Source organism: Pteropus medius, unplaced genomic scaffold (assembly GCF_902729225.1).
Source record: "Pteropus medius unplaced genomic scaffold, Ma_sr-lr_union100, whole genome shotgun sequence".
NCBI classification, from domain to species: domain Eukaryota; kingdom Metazoa; phylum Chordata; class Mammalia; order Chiroptera; family Pteropodidae; genus Pteropus; species Pteropus medius.
Window position 1 is genome coordinate 803550 of NW_024340700.1, and position 22102 is coordinate 825651.

The 22102-nt window shown below is 33.7% G+C and overlaps 1 protein-coding gene across 10 annotated transcripts in view; it reads right to left on the reverse strand.

Annotated features, from left to right (window-relative positions):
• PTPRK (protein tyrosine phosphatase receptor type K) overlaps positions 1–22102 on the reverse strand; it is a 477924-nt gene that overhangs the window by 266675 nt on the left and 189147 nt on the right. The gene's annotated exons all lie outside the window — the stretch shown is intronic.

The window sequence follows — 22102 nt, forward strand, 5'->3', positions numbered from 1 at the left end:
GCCTATTAGCTCTGCATTCCCAATTAGATCTTCCAAACTTAGCCTCTTTTTTTGGTACATTGAACTCCACTTCTGGATTCATTGGGACTTATTACTCTGGACCTCTATTACTGATGTTTCCTTAAGAAGCAGATGTCTCTGTTAGTCTATAGGAAGATACCCTTGGTGAAGCAGGGGGATATATGTGAAGGTGTCCTTATGGCTGGAGAGTATGACAGAGCATACTTGGAGATCACATCCAATAGCGTATTCTTCCCACTATATTTCTCATCAATACTCTTCCATGCGACTGCTTGGGTTACTTTTGTAATAAAGTGGTTCAATCTGGGTCAGATACCGCTCAATGTTCACTTGTATCGCTCTGTTATAAATCATGTATTCTCAAAGTAGAAATGACTCTTTATTTAACTAAAGAAATAACTCCTTAACTTTAGTTAAAGCTGTAGCATGAAGACAAATTACTTAATTGTAAAATGAAAAGTTTTTCTTTAAAATAGTTGGGCAATTTTTACATAGAATTTAGAGACCATAATATTTCTACTATTATTGCAGTTCCAAGAGTTAATTTTCTCAATTAAAATACTCATTTAACAATTACTTGGTGTATAGGTAACTGTGGAAACAACAGGGGAGTTTTCCATCAGAAAACAAAAGCTACACTTTTGTTTTAGTCAGAATAAAATAGTCATGGAAGATCCTATCACAGCCCATGATTTATGTAATTCTGGAACATTAAAATTACGATGAAGTGTGTTCCATATTTTGCCTGTGGATTACTTGAAAAGACTAAATAAGCAGTGCCAGTGCCTCCTGCTCTTCAGTGGTAAGCTAGAGGTGATGTCAGAGCTCTTTCCACATAATCTTGCCAAGCAAAACCAAAGTATAACACTAAGAAAGAGAAACATAACTTCTTTATGAAGAAAAATATATTAGGAGAACCCTCAAAGTATTAAGTTCTCTTAAATTAATATCCCTACTGAAGATAGCAGCATTTAACATTAAAGAGGCAAAATGTTAAAATGCTACCAAATATATTTTAATTTATTTAACTAATCATGATTTAATATATCATATATAGCACAGCTGACTGCAATTCATTCCAATAAAAAAAGTACATAAACACCTTTTTGTTTAACTCAAAGGAAAATAAAGTTATTTGATTGTGAAATACAAAAATTAACTGAGTTATCTTAAAAATAGTAGCTGAAGAAAGAAAGAAAGAAAATCCTAGCCTAGTCAGACATATTTCTGCATGTGACACACACAGATCACGTTGCCTCTGAGAGCCTCCAAAGTCAGGGAGATGGATAAAATAGTCATTAAGTCTTTCAATTTAAAACATGCATAACTGTACCGACTGATAAGTTTAAAGGCCATGTTTACCTCTATTAGAAATGTGACTGTGCACAAAGAAAAGCATTTCAAGATTTATTTGATCAAGAGACCTGATAGAACATTAGATTCCCAGGGAACTCATTTTAACAACAACAACAAAATCAGTATTTGTTCCCTAGTCTCCCTAGAAGAATAGTAACAGGCCAATAAGATAGAAGGGAAAATACAAGAAATGCATGTTTTATAAAACAAAACTTATGAGAAACAAGTTATTCTAACTCACCAAAGCAGTTTAAAAAATGGATTAGATAGCACATGTCTATGCCTATTTTGCTATTTGTGTCTCTTTTCTCAAATAAAATAGTTTCTGAAAAAAAAATATCTCTTTATTCAACTTATCTACTAAGTATTCTCATCTTGATTACTAAAAAAAAAAAAAAGACAAACAATAAGTTTGAAAAAGAAGAAAATAAAGATTGATATGCCTTTAGTAAAATTTTTTAAGACCCCTTTTTAAAACTACCATTTTGTTGATTTATCACTGTTATTTTGGTGCAGACCAATTAATAACTGAAATAAAGTTGACTAATGAAGAGGCTTAAAACAAAATTTCCCTTTTGTTTTTTTCTACTTACATGAATCACCAAAGACTAATGGATTCACTTTCTGATCATTATTAGCTTAGATAACTTAAAGTTATCTTTTTCCACTATCTGTCTTGAATAGTTAGTCTAGGCATTTTCATTATTACTTGGCCTGTTTATAGAAAATAGGGAAGAAAATAGTCTACTAGAATGTGGAAGTATTATTTCTATAGATACACTGAAAAAGTTAAAAAAAAAAGATGTAGTAAAATAGAAAAAAGAAATCAAGCAAAGAGAAACAGAAATTAACAACTTACAATAAGCATAAAAAAATACATGTAACCTAGGAAGGAAAGACTCTCCATGAAGATTGAAAAGTTGAATCCCTCGGAAAAATAGAGAATCCATCAACTTATCATGAATAAAATTTTTCATATAGATATTTTTAAAATCCAACTTAACAAATGAAATAAAAAATTTTAAAAATTCACTGAGGACAACCCAAATACAATTGCATTGCATAAAATTAGCGTTGATGTATTAATAAACCCACTAATTTGCATTATTTATTATGTGCCAGGTATTGTAATAAGTACTACAGAAAATACAAAAAAATATAAGAATTGATACCTTTAGTTCTATGAAAACATTGAGGAAAATTGTAATTCAGTGAATATAAATGCCAAAAGAATGATAGGAAGATTTTTATTTAGATTTGCCAGGAAGTAGAAAAGACAACAGAATGAAGTAATAAATAAAAACAAAAAGCACAAGAAAAATTAAAAAGAAATTAATTTAGAAAAAGAAAGATTTTATATTGGAAGATAAGGTAAATCAGAGCTAGGTCTAGACATAAGAAGAACTGGAGAGCCTTAGGACGAGACACTTTAGGCATGAGAACAAGGTGAGTAAATAAGGTATTTTAATTGAAGAGAATCAAAGTCTTGCTTTAGAAAGATTAATACCCATATGGTGTCAGAACCCAAGACCACTGTGGGAAAAATAGAGATGCAAAACATCTACTTGAAACATTACAGAGGCCTGAAGTTTAGGTCACAAAGTATGAAACAGGTTGGTAGTAGGAATAACTTAAAAACTCATTTCAAATGAAACATTAAAGAATTCAGGAACTAGTTAGATGTGGAGGTGAGAGCTGGGAAAGGATGGGATAAGTTCTATTTTAGTTATGAGTTTAAGGCGAGGTGAGGTACATCATCAACATGGAATTTCTAGCAGGAAATTAGAAACAGGGCTCAGAGCTCAAAAGTATATATGTACACAAAATATACATATAAATATTTTGATTATATATATATGCACACATGTATATATATAAAATACACACACACGTATAAATGTATACAAGAGAAGTGCAAGTGCATGAGTCCAGCATAAAGGAAATTATAAAAATCCATACTTCATACTGTATATAAAATCAATTCCCGGGTCATAAAATACTTAAATTTTAAATGAAAATCATTGAACTTTTTAAAGAAATATAGATTAAAACAACAGTAGTGTTGGGAATGGTTTCTTAAAACATTTTTTAATCTGTAAATTAAAAAAATCAATAAAATTATTAAAATTAAAATTTTGTCCAAGCAAATATAACAAAAGCAAAAAAAAAAAAAAAAAAAGCAAACCTAAACAAACACACATTATTGTCAAATGATTAATATCTAAACTAGATAATGAATGTCTGTCAATTGATAAGAAACAGATAAAACAACAGAAAAATGGGCTAAGGACATAAATGGCCATCTGGGAAAAGTAGAAACACAAATGATAAACGTTTGAAAATATATTCAACTTCAACAATAGAGAAATTTAAATAGTCAAAGAAATACAAATTTTGATTACAATTTTACACCCACACAATTTTTTTTAATCTGAAAAATCTAAAAATATCAATTTGAAAAAACTGAAAATCTAACAATACCAAATACTATTATACTTGGCAAAACTATGTAACAATAGAAATGCTTGCATACTGCTGGTTTGAATGCCAATTGTTCAATTATTTTGAAAGATAATTTAGTGTCATTTTACCAAGTCAAATATGTACATATGCACAGACACATGTACAAGAATGTACACACATGTACAACATTGATATTTAATATAACGATTAGAAACCCCAGAAATAAGCCAAATATCTACAAGCAGAAGACTGAATAATTAATTTTAGCATGTTCCAAAATAAAATACTATTCAACAGTGAAAAAGAATTACAGGTACACACAAAACAGAGATGTTGGGGGAGGGAGGTGAGTGACCAAATAATGCACCAAAAAAATACCATTTATATAATATTTAAAAATCATATAAAAGTTAACAAAACACAGTTGTAAGTAAGTTAAGAAAAATAGAAGGTAATGGTGACCACAAAATTCAAAATACTGTTTTGCTTGGGATAGAAAGTTTTAATGGAAAGAGACTCTCAAGGAATTATGACATTATTTGAGCTGGTTTATGGGTACATGTGTTTGTTTTACTGGTCTTTATATCTTTTCATATCATATATTTTATATCTTTTATCATATTTTACATAATTTTGATCAATTTCTATGTTTATATTTATAATTTAAATAATAACATATAAATTTATATTTTAAATAACTGAAAATAAACATTTTATTTCATAGAGAAATAAATATTTATAAAAGAAAACTGACTAATACTCAGATCTATTTATATTTAGAGGGGGGTAGAAGAGACTTAAAAAAGAGATTTTAAAAATGGTCAGAGAAGTTTCAAAAAAAAAAAAGGATATTATAAGCTTGTAGATCTCAAGAAGGAAAACAGGGTCCAATGATATCAAAGTTACACTGAAGTCAAGGTGAAGAAAGACTTGGAAAAAGAGACATCTCATCATCTTGAGGCAGTGATTTTTCAGAGTCATGAAAAGAATAACAGTCAAGCTATAAAGTATAAGGGAATAATCTGAGAGGAACTGGAGTAAGTAAAAACCATGCTCTGAAATTTAGCTATGAAGAATAGATATGCACAAAAGAATAGTGCAAAAAAAAATTTTTTTTCTGAGCTAGATGAAATTTTACATTTTGCAGAAAAAGAGATTGACATCAGTGGGCGCATGGTATATATTGAGCCTGGAGAAAGGAACCAAAGATACAGGAGAAAGGATACACTTGCAGAAGATAGATGTCACTTTTAAATAAATAATATTACAGTCTTGAGTATTAAAAATGATAAAATTAGTATTCCCTAGATTAAATGTCTCACTCGACTGTCAGAAAAGTCAATAAGCTATAAATTACAACTCTGCTACAGAACAGCTTCTGCCTTCAGAGTTAAACTTTCTAATTTCTTTTAATTCACCATAAAGTCTAATCTAACTAATCATTCAATAGACTTTTTAAAAGGGTCTCATTAAAAGATATGCCTCTCCCACTCCTCAATTCTCCTAACTGCTGGTCCACAGACAAGGTTCTGTCCTGAGAAGGGGCACTGTTATCTTGGGACAGGAGTGGAAGGTGTAAATGGACCTCCTGGAGCAAGGCAGAAAACAGAGAGGGCTTTGAAAATCAAAATCTGGAAAAGAGTCAAAAGTCCTTAAGTAAGGCCCAGACCCTATGCAATGCTATGGCCATACTGGGATGTGGAGTTGCTCCATAAAGCAGCTTAGACCTCCTCTCGCTGGAGATACTGTCTCCAAAGTCTGTTACATCAGAAAATGCCATTAATTTTTTATAAGCCTAACTGCTTTGTATTGCTGAAGGAGAGAACTGCAATAAAATTTAGGATTTAAAGTATTTTTAAGTAGTCTGGTTGTAATAAAAAGTACAAATGACTATTTTCCAAATTATTCTCTCCAAATTAAAATAGTCATAATTTTTTAAAAATTTCTTCCGCTTAAAGTTAATAAAACACATTTTAGGAGAAAATTTCCAATTCTCAGACATGTATCAGTTCACTCTCTGGGCAATATGATCACAAATTATGGTTTAAGTAATCTCTTATGCACTGTCTCTCTAGTACTGACAATAAGATTTAAAAAATAAAATAGTAAGTTCCAGTCTCTGCTTCAACAAACCAAAACCATTTATTTAAATGACGGCTAATCAGAAATGCAAAGGCACTAGACAATGAACAGCCCTTTTGCAACTTTCCTTCTTTACTTCCTTCCCTTTTTTCTTTTTAAGCTGTGAGCTATGCCCTGTCTTTGCATAACAAGCAACATGCTTTACAATGTTAGTCATAGATAACCTTTATAGGCTTTTACTGAAGAACAGAGGAAGTGGATTGTGCTTTTCCTTCTGATTCCCAATTACACCATAAGATAGCTGATAGATGTACATGATCTCACTGGGTATAGAGATGATTTGTTAGGAAGGTTTACGTGACTGAAGTAAAAGGATTGTTCCTGTAACATGAGCTCTCAATGAACAGGAGCATGGTTCAAGACTGAAATTCAATTCAGAGCATAACCTTTTGACAAGGTAGCCCACTGAATTTAAGATACTACAGTGATAACTAGGAAGCAGTGGAAAACTTTGCCTCCTATATCCCTTGTTTGACTCTCTTCTAAAAAGAGCCCTGACCAAGAAAAATCTAGAAACAAACGCATTTCAAACTTCTGTGCCTTGCAACTCAGGCCCATGACTAAATAATTCAACTGACTCCAAACTGAGAAGCAAATCGCAATGAGAAAAACAGAAAGGATCTTTTGGTGCATCACAAACAGCACACTGACAATTCTCAGAGGCTAGCAACCCTACAAAAGAACTCTTAACATGAACAAAGAGCTTCCTGCTGCCAACCAATAGGGCACTCTTGGTTGTACAGTGAATGAATGCCATTTACTAACTGAGTTGCATTAAAACCAGCAAGTCCATTTGTGAAATGAAACCCAGTTTATATTCTAAGAGATCATGGGGCAAAGCATGCCTTTTAATGGCACAAGAAAACTTATTTGGCATCGTGTGACAAAGAACTTGTCTGACTTGGAACTACTGGTACCTAAAACAAATAAAGGATTAGAAGCCACCCAGGTGTTGCAGATTAAAGATTTAATGGACAGATGGAGGAGAAGAGTATCATCTGGATATCTTTCATCCTTTATAATAAGGGAAGTTCCCCTGTGATTCCAGCAGAAAGAATAAGCTTAAATGAACAAAATTTAGCAATTCTGTTGATAGAGGCAGAATCCTTGAACAGACTTCTTTTAAATGTGAGTTTGTCTGCCAAAACCTGATTACCTTTCATAACGAATAAATCTCTTCCAAGCAGAAAGAGAACTAAGTAATAAAAATGTCTTGCCCCCTACAGGTCATCATCCAAAAATGTTGAATGTCACAACTTCCAGAGTCCAGTTTGAACAGATGGGGTTTGGAAAATAACAGAGTGGGGATAGTCAGCAAATGCTGAGTTAAGGCCCACCTTTGATCTGCTGAGCTAAGTCTTAAAAGAATAACTTTTAAAAATCATCACTGTCATCAAACTGCTCTGCTGATTAGGCCTTTCTGAGTAGTTCAAAAGCATCTAGGAATCAAAATAAACAAACAAACCTCCTGACCTGGATTTGGAAACTTATTGAGAATAAGGTCCAATCTATTCAACATAATCTATCATTCCTCTCCATTTCAAAACCCATCACATCAATCAGACCTGGGTGGCTATCCCCTCACAGAATAATCATTTTCATTTCAGACTAGTTGAGAGCACTACATATGCCTTGTCATTGGGAAACCTAAACCTCTTTTTAACTCCTGCCTTTACATACCCAGATTATGCTCTATCTTTAACCGGAGAACTTGTGTTGCTTCTGAAACTGAGGGAGGGTCCTTATGACTTGGATTAAATTTAGTTTTAAATCCTACCTCTAGAAATTGTGTACCTCTCTATATACATACACTTCAGAGACCTGCACTTTCCTCCCAGATAATCAACAACCTGGAGGCAACAGAAGACAATAGCCTGGACATAATAGTCAAAAGGTCTAGACCTCTGGCAGGCTAAAGATAACATCTTGACCTAAGATATGCTTCAGCTCCTGAACCCTGAGGTGAAACGAACTCCTGACTACTTTCCCATGAGACAGAACAAAGGGACACCAGAAAAGATTTCAGAATGGTCCTGAAAACCTGAAGAAATGATTCATTACGCTTACCTCACCTATGACCAATCAGGTCCCAGCACGACCTGTAAACCAGGGTGTCTTATAATTCTGCAATAAAATCAGTAACTTATACATCATGGGTGAGTCCAATTCAATATTAAACTATTATTTTTTTTTCTATATTGCAAATTCCTGCTTGTACATTTCTTTCCACCATTGAGAGCAGGGAGGCGGGCTCAAGTAAAAAGAATTGGGATTTTGGTTTTTGATAACACTTCCTTCTTGTAGCTCTTTTACTAGTATTGATTTCACTATTCATTTGGACATTTAATTAAATAACAATAAAAGATAGCCAATATGAATATTTCATCATTATCAGATAATGTTTATTACCTTTTGTTTTATCATGACATTTCCAAACATATAAAATTAGAGATAATTGTATAATGAAATCCCATATAAACATCACCTACTATCAGTATTTATTAACACATAGCAATCTCTTTAATGAAGAAATGGAATGGGCTGGTCCAACGCCCACATTTGGCTAGTAAAATTTGGGAGGGATATTTCGACTGCGAGGGTCTCCCCTGAGGAGTGAGGGGTCCTAATACCACAGTAGGCTCCATAGATCAAGGTACCAGTGCAAAAAAAAAAAAAGAAGTCCCCATGATTTTTGGCAGTGAAAACTAGCAGAGATTGTGGCTAGGGTGAGACAGAGGGCTGCTGGAGTCCCAGGTGCTCCACTTAAAGGGCCAGCTAATAAACTTAACTGGCTATGAGCTCCAGCTCTGGGCAAGAAGTTTTAAAGGTGCCAGGGACATACAGGAGGAACTGAATTTTCCAGCTGCAGGGAGAGAGCTAGAAGTGCTGGCAGAAGCCATTGTTACTGTGTTAAGCCCTTTCTCCACCCTGTATGCAGACACAGGTGGGAGTCACATCTGAGTCTCTAACAACTTAGTTAACAATGTTTGCCCTACCCTGGTGATTCTCTGAGACCCCACCACACCCAAATTGCAGGCCCATCCAAGCTGCTTCCAGTGGCTTTCTCCATATGAATGGTCCATCTTGGCTCATGCTGCAGACTTTCCTAAAATCTCTAAAAGGTTCAAAACCTCAAATAAGCAGCATATGGCATTGGTGTGCCCCGTACCTTTTGCTGAGCAGCCCTAAGCTCAGCAATGGCAACAAAGGTCTCAGTTAGAGGCTAGAACTCTCCCAGGGACCTCCAATACCAATGTGGGTGACGGCCATCTACAAATTCCTTTGTGATTCATACCAGGTGTCCCAGGCAGGACGTACGCTTTGGTTGAACTTGTCCTGTGGTGGGGCCCATCTCAAGAGGATGTCTTCAAACACAGGGTGGCAGCCAATGAGGAGACAAAAAAACATGTCCCAAATGAAAGAACAAAACAAAGCTCCAGAAAAATAACTAAACAAAATGGAGACAATCTACCAGACGAAGAGTTCAAAATACTAGTTATAAGAATGGTCAGTGAACTTAGGGGAAGAGAAGATGAACTCATTGAGAACTTTAACAAAGAGACATAAACATAAAAATGAAGATAGAAAACAAAAAAGAACCAGTGAGAAATGAAAAATACAAGGACTGAAATGAAGAATACCTTAGGAGGAATTAACAGTAGATAAGATAAAGCACAGGATTGAAAAAACAATTTGGAAGATAAGGTAGCAGTAGCAAAAAACACCCAATCAGAACAGAAAGAAGAAAAAAGTATCCAAAAAAATGAGGGCACTTTAAAGCAGGGTCCCCAACTCCCAGGCTGCAGACCCGTGATAGTTCATACTACAGACTGTTAGGAACCTGGCCACACAGCAGGAGGTGAGCAGTTGGCAAGTGAGTGAAGCTTCATCTGTATTTGCCACTACTCTCCAGTGCTAGCATCACTGCCTCAGCTCCACTTCAGATCATGAGGCATTGGATTCTCATGAGAGCACCAGTATCTAGTGCCAAAAAGGTTGAGGACAGCTGGATTAAGGGGCCTCTGAGACAACATCAAACTTACCAACATTCACATCATATGGGTACCAAAAAAAGAGAGAGCACAATAAATTGGAAACCTATTTGAAGAAATAAAGACTGAAAACATCCCTAACCTGGTGAAGGAAATAGACATACAAGCCTAGGAAGCACAGACAGTCCCAAATAAGATGAACCCCAAAAGGCCCACACCAAGACACATCACAATTAAAATGCCAAAGGTTAAAGAGAACGAGAAAATGTTAAAAGCAGCAAGAGAAAAGCAGTTAGTTACCTACAAGGGAGCTCCCATAAGCCTGTCCACTGATTTCTCAACAGAAACATTGCAGGCCAGAGGGATTGGCTTAACATATTCAAAGTAATGAAAAGAAAGGACCTACAACCAGAAATACTCTACCAAGCAATGTTAACATTTAGAATCAAAGGACAGATAAAGAGCTTTCAAGACAAGAAAATGATAAAGGAGTTCATTACCACCAAACCAATATTACAAGAAATGTTAGAGAGATCGGGAGGAGGGGTGGGGGGAGCAGGGTGAGAGAGACAAGAATATAAATAATAAAATGGCAATAACTACATATCTATCAATATTTCCTTTAAATGTAAATGGATTAAATGCTCCTTTGAAAAGACATAAGGTGGGTGAATGGATAAAAAGACAAAACTCTTACATAGATAAAATATCCATTACATAGAATGGATAAAAAGACAAAATTGCCTACAAAAGACTCACTTGAGATTAGAAAGACACACTGAAATGTAAAGAGATAGAAAAAGATATTTTATAAAAATGGAAACAAAAACAAGCAAACAAAAACTGGGGTAGCAATACTTATACCAGACAAAATAAACTTTAAAAAAAAAAAAATGCTGTAACGAGAAATAAAGAAGGACCCAGTAGTAATTCCACTTCAGGGTATACATCCAAAGAAATTGAAAACACTAATTCAAAACATATACGCAGCAATATGTTCAATATTTACAATAGTCAAGCTATGAAAGCAACCTATGTATATCAACAAATGAATAAATAAAGAAATGTACATGTATACTAACAAATAGTTATCCATAAAAATAAAAAATAATAAAAAATAAAAAACGAAGACTTGCAATCTACAACAACATGAATGGACCTAGAGCATATTACACTAAGTGATATAAGTTAGACCGAGAAAGACAAATACTATATAATTTCACTTATATTTGGAATCTAAAAAAACAAAATAAATGAACAAACAAAATAGAAACAAACTCATAGATAACAGAGGACAAACTGGTTTGATTGATGGTTGCCAAAATGGGGAGGAGGGGGGAGTGAAAAAGAGTAAGGGATTAAGAAGTACAAATTGGTAGTTAAAAAATAGTCATGGTGACATAATGTTCAGCATAGGAAATATAGTCAATAATATAATATTGTATGGTGTCAGATAGGTACTTGATTTATCACGTGATCACACTACAAGTTATATAAATGCCTAATCACTATGTTGTGAACCTGAAACTAATATAATATTCTATGTCAACTGTAAAGGAAAAATGAAAAATATGTCTTTAAAAAAATTTTTGAGGAACTCAATATCTAAAAATTAGCGTTCCAAAAAATCAATTGATTTATAATAGAGTTTAAAGCCAGGGAAAACAATCAGGAAACTATTTCCATTACCAAATGGTACACAATCAGAGCTATGACTAGAGAGTAAACAGTTTAAAGACTAAAGAAGAATATAAATTTGAAACATGTATAACGAGATCAAGAATGAGTAAATAAGATCCATTGATAGAAATATTCAAGTCTTCGAACTCTTCCCTTGGATTAAAAATCCACATATACATAGAATCTACCCAATTCATTTTTTAAAATGTCCCCTTTGACCACTATGCCTGTCTCTGTCCCTCCACAATGCCAACCTCCTTCCAGATTTATGGTCTTAGATTAACTATTTATTATGACTCTAATGCATTTCCTTGATCTTTATCAGGTAAAGGTCTTCGGACCTTTTGACCATTCAGATCTCCAGGTAAAGTTCAGTTTTTAAGACACTTAACACATTATTCTAATTATCTGTTTAGTGCTTATTGTATTCCGATCTTTTCCTCACTTATTTATCTGTTTTTCCCCTTCTCACCTCTTAAGTGAAATTCCTGGGAGAACAGGAATCTTGAGACTTTTTCAGCACTGTTTGTCCCCACCAGCCAGAATAGAGCCTGGCATAGATAGTCTTGCTGGATAAATATTTGTGGAATGGATAAACAGAGCCATTCATAGTCGACCTTCAGAGAGAAAGTAAATGTTGTCATTGTCCTCAGGGTTACTCTGGGTCTCCATGTCTTCTTCCAGGCTTAGATCTTCCACTTCCCTAACGTGTTGTCAGAGAATCCCAAATCTTTTCAATTCTGTCTCTTTCTGACTTTGTTAGCTTAAGTTGGTGTTTTTCACTTGTAAGAACATTAAATAGACTACTCTGCTGCATTTATTACCTCCTGGGACTTGTATGTAATGAGTAGACTAGCTATCATCCAGTATTGTAGGGACTAAAACTCAAAGGGTCCCACAAAAGTCTCTCAATGAGCAAGGAGGCATTGACTAATAGACCTGGGATTGAATACAGGCAAAATGATATCTAGTTTAAAGCTTTACCCAATATATAAAATGACTTCGACTTTATTCTCTACCAAGATAAAAAAATAAAATGAGGTCTTCCACGTCTCTCATGCAGCATGCCACAATACCTAGTGGAATATAATCAATAAATAATTATTCAGTTAAGTGTTTAGTGCTCTGCTTACAACTGCCTCCTGGCCCCAAAAGGGGAGAGGTGTAAAAACAAACAAAACAAAACAAACAAAACAAAACAAAACAAAACAAAAACAAAAAGAGAAAGATAGGAAAACAAGAAAAAGAAAATAAACAGCAACCTCCCCCAAAAAAGAAGGAAGGAAGGGAAGGGAAGGGAAGAAGGGAGGAGGGAGGAGGGGAGGGAGGGAGGAATTTACCCAAGTATGTATGGGCTAAAGTGACTTCATCCTTTTGTAAGGCTTACATTACTGAAGTTCGCAACCAAACCAGAAGTATTTTAATAAATATTAAGCCAAGAATCACTGTAGATCTAAAGATATTTAAGTTGGAAGCAAACTTTGATCTCTAAGTGCTGAAAATTTTCCATTCTTTATTACTTTATTAAATTATTACTTGGTATAAATTTATGACTCTAGACCTTATTTTTAAACATAAAATGAAAATTGATTTACTGCTTCCCGAACTGAGAAGGAAGATTTTTTAAAAAGATCATTCAAAGAATATTAAGAATCTAAATCTCATCAGAGAATTCCAGTGATGTGTGCAATGTTATTAATATAACTAAATTCAGAAATAACATGTAGCTGCCAGTTTTATAACAAGTTTTAAAAACACCTTTTTAAAATTATAACAAATTGTCCACTAGATTTACAAAAGTGGATGTTTTTACATCTAGTGCAAAGTTTGTTTTCCTTTATATTCTAATTTGTATTACTAACAACAGAATAATTAGATTATATGTAATATTATCTGAAGAAAAAATAAAATAGATACAAACTATAAATGTGTCACATTTCCCTTACATTCCCAGCCTAATATACTCTCTCAATTGAAAAACATATTAAAATAGATAATTACATCCTTTTATTTCTCCATTATGCTCTAAAATTGCAACTAAAACCACCAGAGCATAAAAGTTAAATTTTAGATAAAAACATGTCTTTCAGTTTTATTTTTTCTGTTGAAGAGACAATATTTTCTCACATACTACATGCATTTTCTCACATACTAAAATTAAAAAAAAAAAAATCAGTCACTGAAATGGACATGAACAAAGAGGTCACACAGAAATTCAGGTAGCACAGAAACTCAAAAGCTCTAAAAAGAAAATTCAGTTAACCATCAAAGTCAAAAGACAAAAATAACTGAAGAAGAAATTGATTTTAAATTGTTATCTATATTTTTCTTATATGACAATGTATTGCATTAAAAAATAGCACGGCATTGTCAGAAACATCATTAAACTGATTAGAAGAAAACGATTCTTACATTTTTGTATGTTTGGCTAGGAATCTTGCTCTAGTATGATATTTTTCTAAAAATATCACATATGTAGATCATCCTGTTAAATGTATGCTAAATGATTAATACTGAGGTATGAAAAACAAGGACTCAGAAGTGCATGAATTCAGAATTTAAAAGCTGAGCTGAATGAAAGTAAGTTAGTAAGCAAAGAACTAACGTTTCTTCTACAACTCTTTGGATCACCTATCTACCCCAAACTCCTTGGGGAGAATAAAATCTCCTAAGGAAAAAAGTCATAAATTAAGCAAACACTGCCTAACTCACCTTATTGCTCATTATTTTTCAACAGCTATGAAAAGAGAAGTGAAATATTGCATGGAAATATTTCTCAAAACAATTAGTGAAGGAGCACCTGATGGCTCCTGCTACACTAAATAAAAAGTTATGATTTATTATAATAACAAGAGACAGCTGTCATATACTTGCAATAATTACTGTGTTAACTAGCAGGACTCTTCATTTGTTTACATTTATTTACAAACTATAAGTTACATCAGTGAATCAATACAGTCTAGCAGAAATGCAAAGCTGATGTTTTGTTATAAAAGCAAATTACCGTCAGGAACTAGGGAGAAGTCACCCTCATAGGGTTATAACAATGACTATAATAACATGGGAGTTTTTTCAAAATCCATTTGGAGTACTTTAAATGAAAGAAATAGGGAATCATTAAGATTAAATTCAGCAGTAAAAGGCTGCTTTGTTAATAATGGAATGTATTTTGCTGGTGTAAAAATCAGCCAAAGTGCCCATCTTAGGAAATTACTGTTGTCATAACTAAAATAAGCCTATCTAGTTGTGACTACATTCAGAAGTCACTGATATGGCTAAAGTCCAAACTTTAAATAGCAAGATTAAATTACTAAAAAGCAAATGGGGAATAATTTTGACCATTAAATAGATAGCAACTTAGTACATGCATGGAGATAAGAAACATTCACTTAGCACCTGTCAACATAAGAAATGTCCAAACCTGTAGAGAATTTTTATTAGTTTATTTGAGCCTAAATGACCACAGTGTTGGGGAACAAGTCCTCAAATGCTCTGGAGAAAGACAGTTCTGCAATTTCCTTTACACGTTTGGAATTAGAAGGAAAGTAAAGATTACATGAAGGGAGAAAGCAAAGCAGCAACTGGATTACAGCATGTTTAATAAGATTATGTGCTCTCTTGAGGGTCATTAGGATTCCTAGGGGTCTGAAAAAGAGGCATTTAAAAAGTGTGTTAACCTAATGCCCAGAAACAATGGGTGGTGCTTGCTTAAGACAAAGATAATCTTTTACTAAAGAAGCCATAGGCCTGAGGTACCACTACACACCAAGACATGCCTAGTTAGGAATTTATGATCAGATCACCCTGTGAGATAACTTTCAGTTAGACTTATCACAGTGAACCTTTTTCATCTACATATTTGATTAAATATTAAAACAAACTAAATGTGATACACATGGAAGTATCCAGCCCAATGTCTTACACATGATATATACCAGGGGTTTCCAACCCCTGGGATGCTGACCAGTACCAATCTGCAGCCTGTTAGGAACCGAGCCTCACAGTACTTGGTGAATGAGTAAAGCTTCATCAGTATTTGCAGCCACTCTCCAGCATTAGCATCACTGCCTCAACTCCACCTCAGATCATCAGGCATTAGATTCTCATAGGAGCACCAGTCCCTGCTGTCAAAAAGATTGGGGACCACTGGTATATACCCAACCAAAGATCTTTCCTTCTTTTCTTTCTACTCCCTACAGAAACTGATTCACTTTCTTATAGCTCTATTTACACTTTCAAGTACATAGATTTGTCTTCTCTCTATAACTGAACTGAAAAATATAAATTGTTTCATTCATAGAAAGATATGTATACTTTTAATTCTCCCATGTCTCCCATTCTTATCCATAAATAATATGTGGTGATGGGTAGGATTGCTTGAAAGCACAAGAATGATGTGACATGGTATATTAGAATGCTTTGGGCTACATAGGAAAATATTCACCTAAAACGTGTTTAAAAATTTTATTTTTACTTTTTACTATTATTTCTCATTAGAGTAGGACCTTCCATGCTTTCTTCTGTTTCCCTGTTTATCTCCTCCCTCAGAGTTACAAGATACCTACAGTCACACCAAGCATCATGTTCTCATTCAAGATCATGTCTTTGTTATCAGGAAGGAACATCTTTCCCAGAAGTCACCTGTAGCTCAATGGCCAGAGCTATGTCATGTGGCTATCCCTACCTATGAAAAAAGTTATGGAAGAAAGTGAGGTAGGAGGGAGTCCTGTCAATGTGGAAGAAAGGGAGGAGAATGACTACTGAATAGAAAAATTAACAATATCTGTAACATTGTTATACAAGATAATGAACTAGAGTCATTTATAATACTTATAAATGAAGAAGTTACTGCTATAAGCTATACTGAGTGTTATGGACTGAATTGTGCCCTTTCCATTCATATACTGAAGTCCTAATCCTCGATGTGACTGTTTTTGAAATAGGGTCTTTGGGAGGTAACCTTAAGTGAGGCCATAAGGGTGCAACCCTAATCTGACAGAGGTAATGTCCTTATAAGAAGAATAAGAGACACCAGAGCTTTCTCTATATACAATGTGAGAACATAGTAAGAAGAACAGCACATGCAAGGCAGGAAGAGGGCTCTTGCCAAAAGAGCCAAAGAGGCCAGCTCCTTGATCTTTGAACTTCCCAGCCTGAGAGAAATACATCGCTGTTGTTTAAGCCACCTGCTCTGCAGTGTTTTGTTACAGCAGCCCGAGTTGTCTATATAGGAAAGAAAAGCTTTGCTGTCCTCCTTTTTTCAGTGGGGCTCTACATGGTTGATGACCAGTACGAACTAGAAGAGTTCCAGGAGCTATGGCACAGGAGTGATATCCACTTTAACTCACATTTTGCATGGATGGTTCATGAGCATGCTCTTACTTCAGCCCTTATCCCAAAGATAAATCTTTTAGAGAGTTTTTACTTTTTAAGCAAACATTCCCTTGGTTTAAATCCCAATCTTCTTAGCTCCAAAGCCAGCAGTATCTCTGGAGTATAACAATCATTCAATTACCAAAATATCAGTGCAGTACATATTAATATAACCTTTAAAAAAGAGACAGAAACAGAAAATCCCATGCCTATTCAGTTCTTATATTTTTTAGAATCAAAGGAAAATGTTAAGAAAATGTGTTGCAAAAGTTCAGTGTTTGTTTCTCAGTGAAATAGGAAGGAGAGTTTTTTTTTTTTTTTTTTTTTTTAAGGCACATTCTGCTATATTATCACTTTTCAACTTCTGGCCAAACCCCTGTAGTTTTCATCACGCATCATTTTTGTGATTAATGATGTGCAACCAGTTAATGGAAAACAGCAGATTAGGTTTCCACTAATAGTTTTGGAAGTTATGTCTGCCTGCCTCATTTGGTAACAACCTCACTGTTCAGTAAGAAACTAATGGATTTAATCCCAAAGCAGAATTTAGTTTTACAAATACAAGATAGGTCAGATTTTCAGAGTGGAGAAAATTATACTTTTAGAGGTGTGCTGATCTTCCACTGAAATTTAATGCTGAGATAATACCTTATATATTTTTTTTCTTTTTACTTCTACTAGTGATCAATTAAAAAATTTACAGTACTTACTTGAGGCCTATAAAAGCAGACAAAATTAGCGGCTTGAGACAGTGGTATATAAAACAAATATAATATGATACTTTCTATAATTAGTATAATGAGCTGAAAAGATATCTATGGTTATGAAGACAGGTGAGAAACAGTTCCTTATATATTAATGTATATACTTATACATTATGTATATACTTATACTGCAATACTTATTTCATAAACAAATTTACATTTGCTTGTTTTGTTGTACTATAGAAAGTGCTAGCTTCAACTGATTGTGGTTGAAGAAAAATAATGGTACAGTGGAAAGCATATTAATTACCTAGGAATAAATCAAGAGGCAAAAATTCTAGTCCCATTTCTGCCTCATATTACTTTGGGAAAAAACCTATCTTTTTTCATTTTCCCTAAATATATTTTATATGCATCTCTTTTAAGTGACTTAACGATTGCTATATTATTTTAAATTTTATCTAGATATATCTCATATTCTGCATCTGGACTAGATTCCTTAAGGCTAGATCCTACATCTGATTTACAATTTTTATTTCCTACAGTGCCAAGGTAGATTGTAAGCTTCAAGAGAAGAGGGACTTTGCCTGTATATCCCATGTGGTTAGCATGGTGTGACCTCATGTTACTAAGGTGTCAACTAAATAGGAATTTTAATAAATAATTTTAAAAATTGAAAAGAATAGCATGGAGTGGGAGGGAAGAATAGGCAGAGCACAGAGGATTTTCAAGCCAATGAAAATATTCTGTATGATCCTATAATGATAGATACATGTTACACATTTGTCTAAACTCTTAGAATGTACAGCACCAATAGGGAACCTTAAGATTAATTATGGACTTTGAGTGCTTATGATGTCAGTGTAGGTTCATTCATTGTGTACCACTCTGGTGGGGGGATGTAGATTATAGGGTAATCTATGCATGTGTGGGGATAGAAAGTATGTGGGAAATCTCTGTACCTTCCTCTCAATTTTGCTATGAATCTAAAACTGTTCCAAAAAAATAAATAAAGTCAGTTTAAAAAATAGCATTATTTTAAAACAGAAGAAAATTCTGCTCACATTAAATATAGTAGAGTTTGCAAACTTTTTGTTTATCCAACATAATATTAACAAAACTTTATAGTAAACACATACTATGTGTCAGATTTTTCTAAATACTTTATATATATTAAAACTCAATACTCACAACAACCCAATGAGGTAGGTACTGTTGTTATCCTCATTTTTCAGATAAGGAAACTGCACTAGAACAACTTAAGGTATATGCCCAATGCTATGCAGCTACTAAGTGGTAAAGTCAAGATTCACCAAGGAAGGGCTGGCTGCAAAGTTCATGAGCTTTATCATGATCTGCCAGGTAACCAAAATCCTTTATTTGAAGGATCATTTTTGTCTTTATTTCATAATTTCAAGTATATTGTTTAAATCAGATGTTAAGTTTCTTGGCGTTAAATACTGTTATATCTCCTCATTATCAAATAATCCACAGCATATGTGATTAAATTAACCACATTGACCTCCTATTTAGGCATCTGGCAAGATGCAATCACTTGAAAGGACAAATCACACTAAAGATATACTATTATCTGTTTCAGATTTTTATTTCAATAGAAAAATGGAAAAGAGAATAGTATGCTTGTAGAGAGAAAATTTTTCCCCACTTCCAGGAGTACGACTTTTACACAAAAACAACCTCCTATTAATTAAAGGTAGCAGCACTCTAGGGTTATTTTGTTTTTGATAGTTTTTATTGTTGTTAAAGCTGGGTAAGAGGGAGGTGGTTTAAAGGGGTGGCCACATAAGAAATGGGTCAAGCTGAGAAAAAATAGGATTCTCCACTAGAAATACAAACAACAACAAAAAAAGCAGGGAGGGGGGGCTAGAAAAATTAGAGTGTTTAAAAACAAGGTTCAAGAAGTTTTGGAAAATATAAATTCTCTGGAGAAGAGAAATTGAGCAAACTACAGAAAAAAGGGGGATAATTTATTTGTATATATCTTAACTCTACTTAACTAGAGTCTGGGAATTTTTTTTTTTTTTAATATGCATTGTCTCTTTAAGAATAAAAATGGGTAAATGTCTAACATGACACACTGCAATGGCTATATTTTACTTTTTAAAAATCCATGAAAATTCTACAATAAGCAATAGACAAAAGTTTTTCATGCAATTTCCTAATAGCAAAACGGCTACATAAATATAGTTTATGTTATGCTGGTTGTTTCTAATTACTGATGTACAGGCTCAATTCTGAATCTAAATGACAGAATCAATGAAAATATCAATCAAATAATTTACTGAGCACTATGCACATGAAAAATATTCTACTCAGTTATTCACTCTTAACAATTTAAGTTTTGCACGTTAAGGAAAAAGATGTGAAAGCAAAGTAATCATTTAAGAAATGACCTGTGGCATAAATTTCAATCTACAACAAAGGGGCATTTATCCACAGATTCCATGTATTTCATAATCTTTTTCTCTGACAGGAGATCTCCAAAAAGATCTCATTGGCCAGGTTGAAACTTGCACAGGCACTTTTTGCACTCCTTGTTTGAAAACACCAAAGGTACAAGAAGCTGGGAAACTTTGTCATGCAAAATGAGACCGAACAAAGAAGCATTCATCCAATTTTAGATACTATAACTCAACATTAAAATTAACAATGCAGAATCTGTGCCATAACAAATTAAAAAAAAAAAATGTTATTAATACCAATGATTCCAAAATAGATCTTTAAAAAATTAGGAAAAAGTAATTATATGTACACCATTTCTTAGTCATGAAGGAACAGAAGTATGATACTATAGATATATTATTTATTTGATTTATCAAAATCTACTTCTATGTTTTTTAAGGTACAACAAACTACTCGATTCCTTAACAAACTATCTACACAGGTAGCAAAGAGCAAACCAGGCTGAATACATGCAATATGACTCTAGAATCCAAATTTTTAACAATTTTGCTAGATTTTTTATTTGGGCTTTAATTTATTTTAAAGAGGCTCAATCTATTGACAGTTTTATTTTGCAGAAGCAAAGCTTTTTTTATTTCTGTGTATGTTAAGCTCCAATAACAGATTCTCTGTGAAGTCAGTATAAGAACTATGCTTCCTGAGAGTGTCCCAGTAATGATAGAAATCACTGTACTATTGTCAGAGATGAGCCCAGAGATACTGCTTCCAGGGCTTCAGCACAGGTTTCATACTCTCCCTCACCTAGCTACCAAATATTCAGCCCTCCCGAAGTTGTGGACCAAAGAAAAGCATATGGCTGGCTCTCCCCAACTGAAGAAAAACATCTTTCTGTTGTGGAATACTAGAAGCAAGTAGTACCTAATAAAAATCTATTGAAATCTCAACAGAAACTTTTCCCTGAATGGAAAACCTTACCTGTGGAACCATAACTATGAAGAGGCTTTTAATAAAATAGAAAATCAACTCAAAACAAACCAATTAAAACTATATATTGAATTTGCCCCTTCCTCAAGAATAAAGACAAACCTGATCTGAAGAAATAATTTTTAAAAAGCAGAAATGAAACTGTTCTTAGTATAAATTACTCACTGAACATAATTAAATATTTTTTTACATAAACACATTCTCATTAAGTTCTATAATAAGCTACAAATAAACAAGTCACTTGAAAGTTTAAATCTCGAGTTCACAAAAGTGAACTTTCAAAAAGAGGTAACTTTCTATTTCCGGGAACTGAACCTCATAGTGAGGTTTACTGAGCAACTCTCTAAACATAAATGGACATTTTTGTTAAACCATATAAACTCAGTTATCCAAATTGCAAAGTAGGTACTGACACTATTCAGTGTCTAATTTAATCATAATCAAATCAAGCATTTCTGGGGAGAAAGAATCCAAAGACATGTGGACAGCTTTTCTTTTTTTGTTGGCTTAGTTTTACACTTCATGTAATTGATGAAAATATAAATAATTATTCAAAATGCCTCTCCCTTAGATAACATAACTCATGAAACACTATTTCATGTTTATTTTCCAAATGTTACTTTCAAGATGTGAGTAAATCAATCCAGTCTGAATATTGTACTCCAATCAAAAACACTATTTCTTCCTGAACAGAGATATAGAAATATATCTGTCAATACGTAGCTCTTTGCCAAAAAACCAACAAATTTCAAACCTAAACTATTTTTTTTCTATATGTGGAAATATGTTCTCTATTTTCAAAGGTTTTGTGCCAAGGTATTTAAGCACTTACTCAAGAACAGGGTGGAGGAGGGCTAGAGGGACAATGTCTCATTCCCTATGGAGCCAGAATTTACCTGTAAGTATTAAATACAAAGTGAGATCCAATAACACCTAAGCATAAACCAGAAAAGAATAGATGAT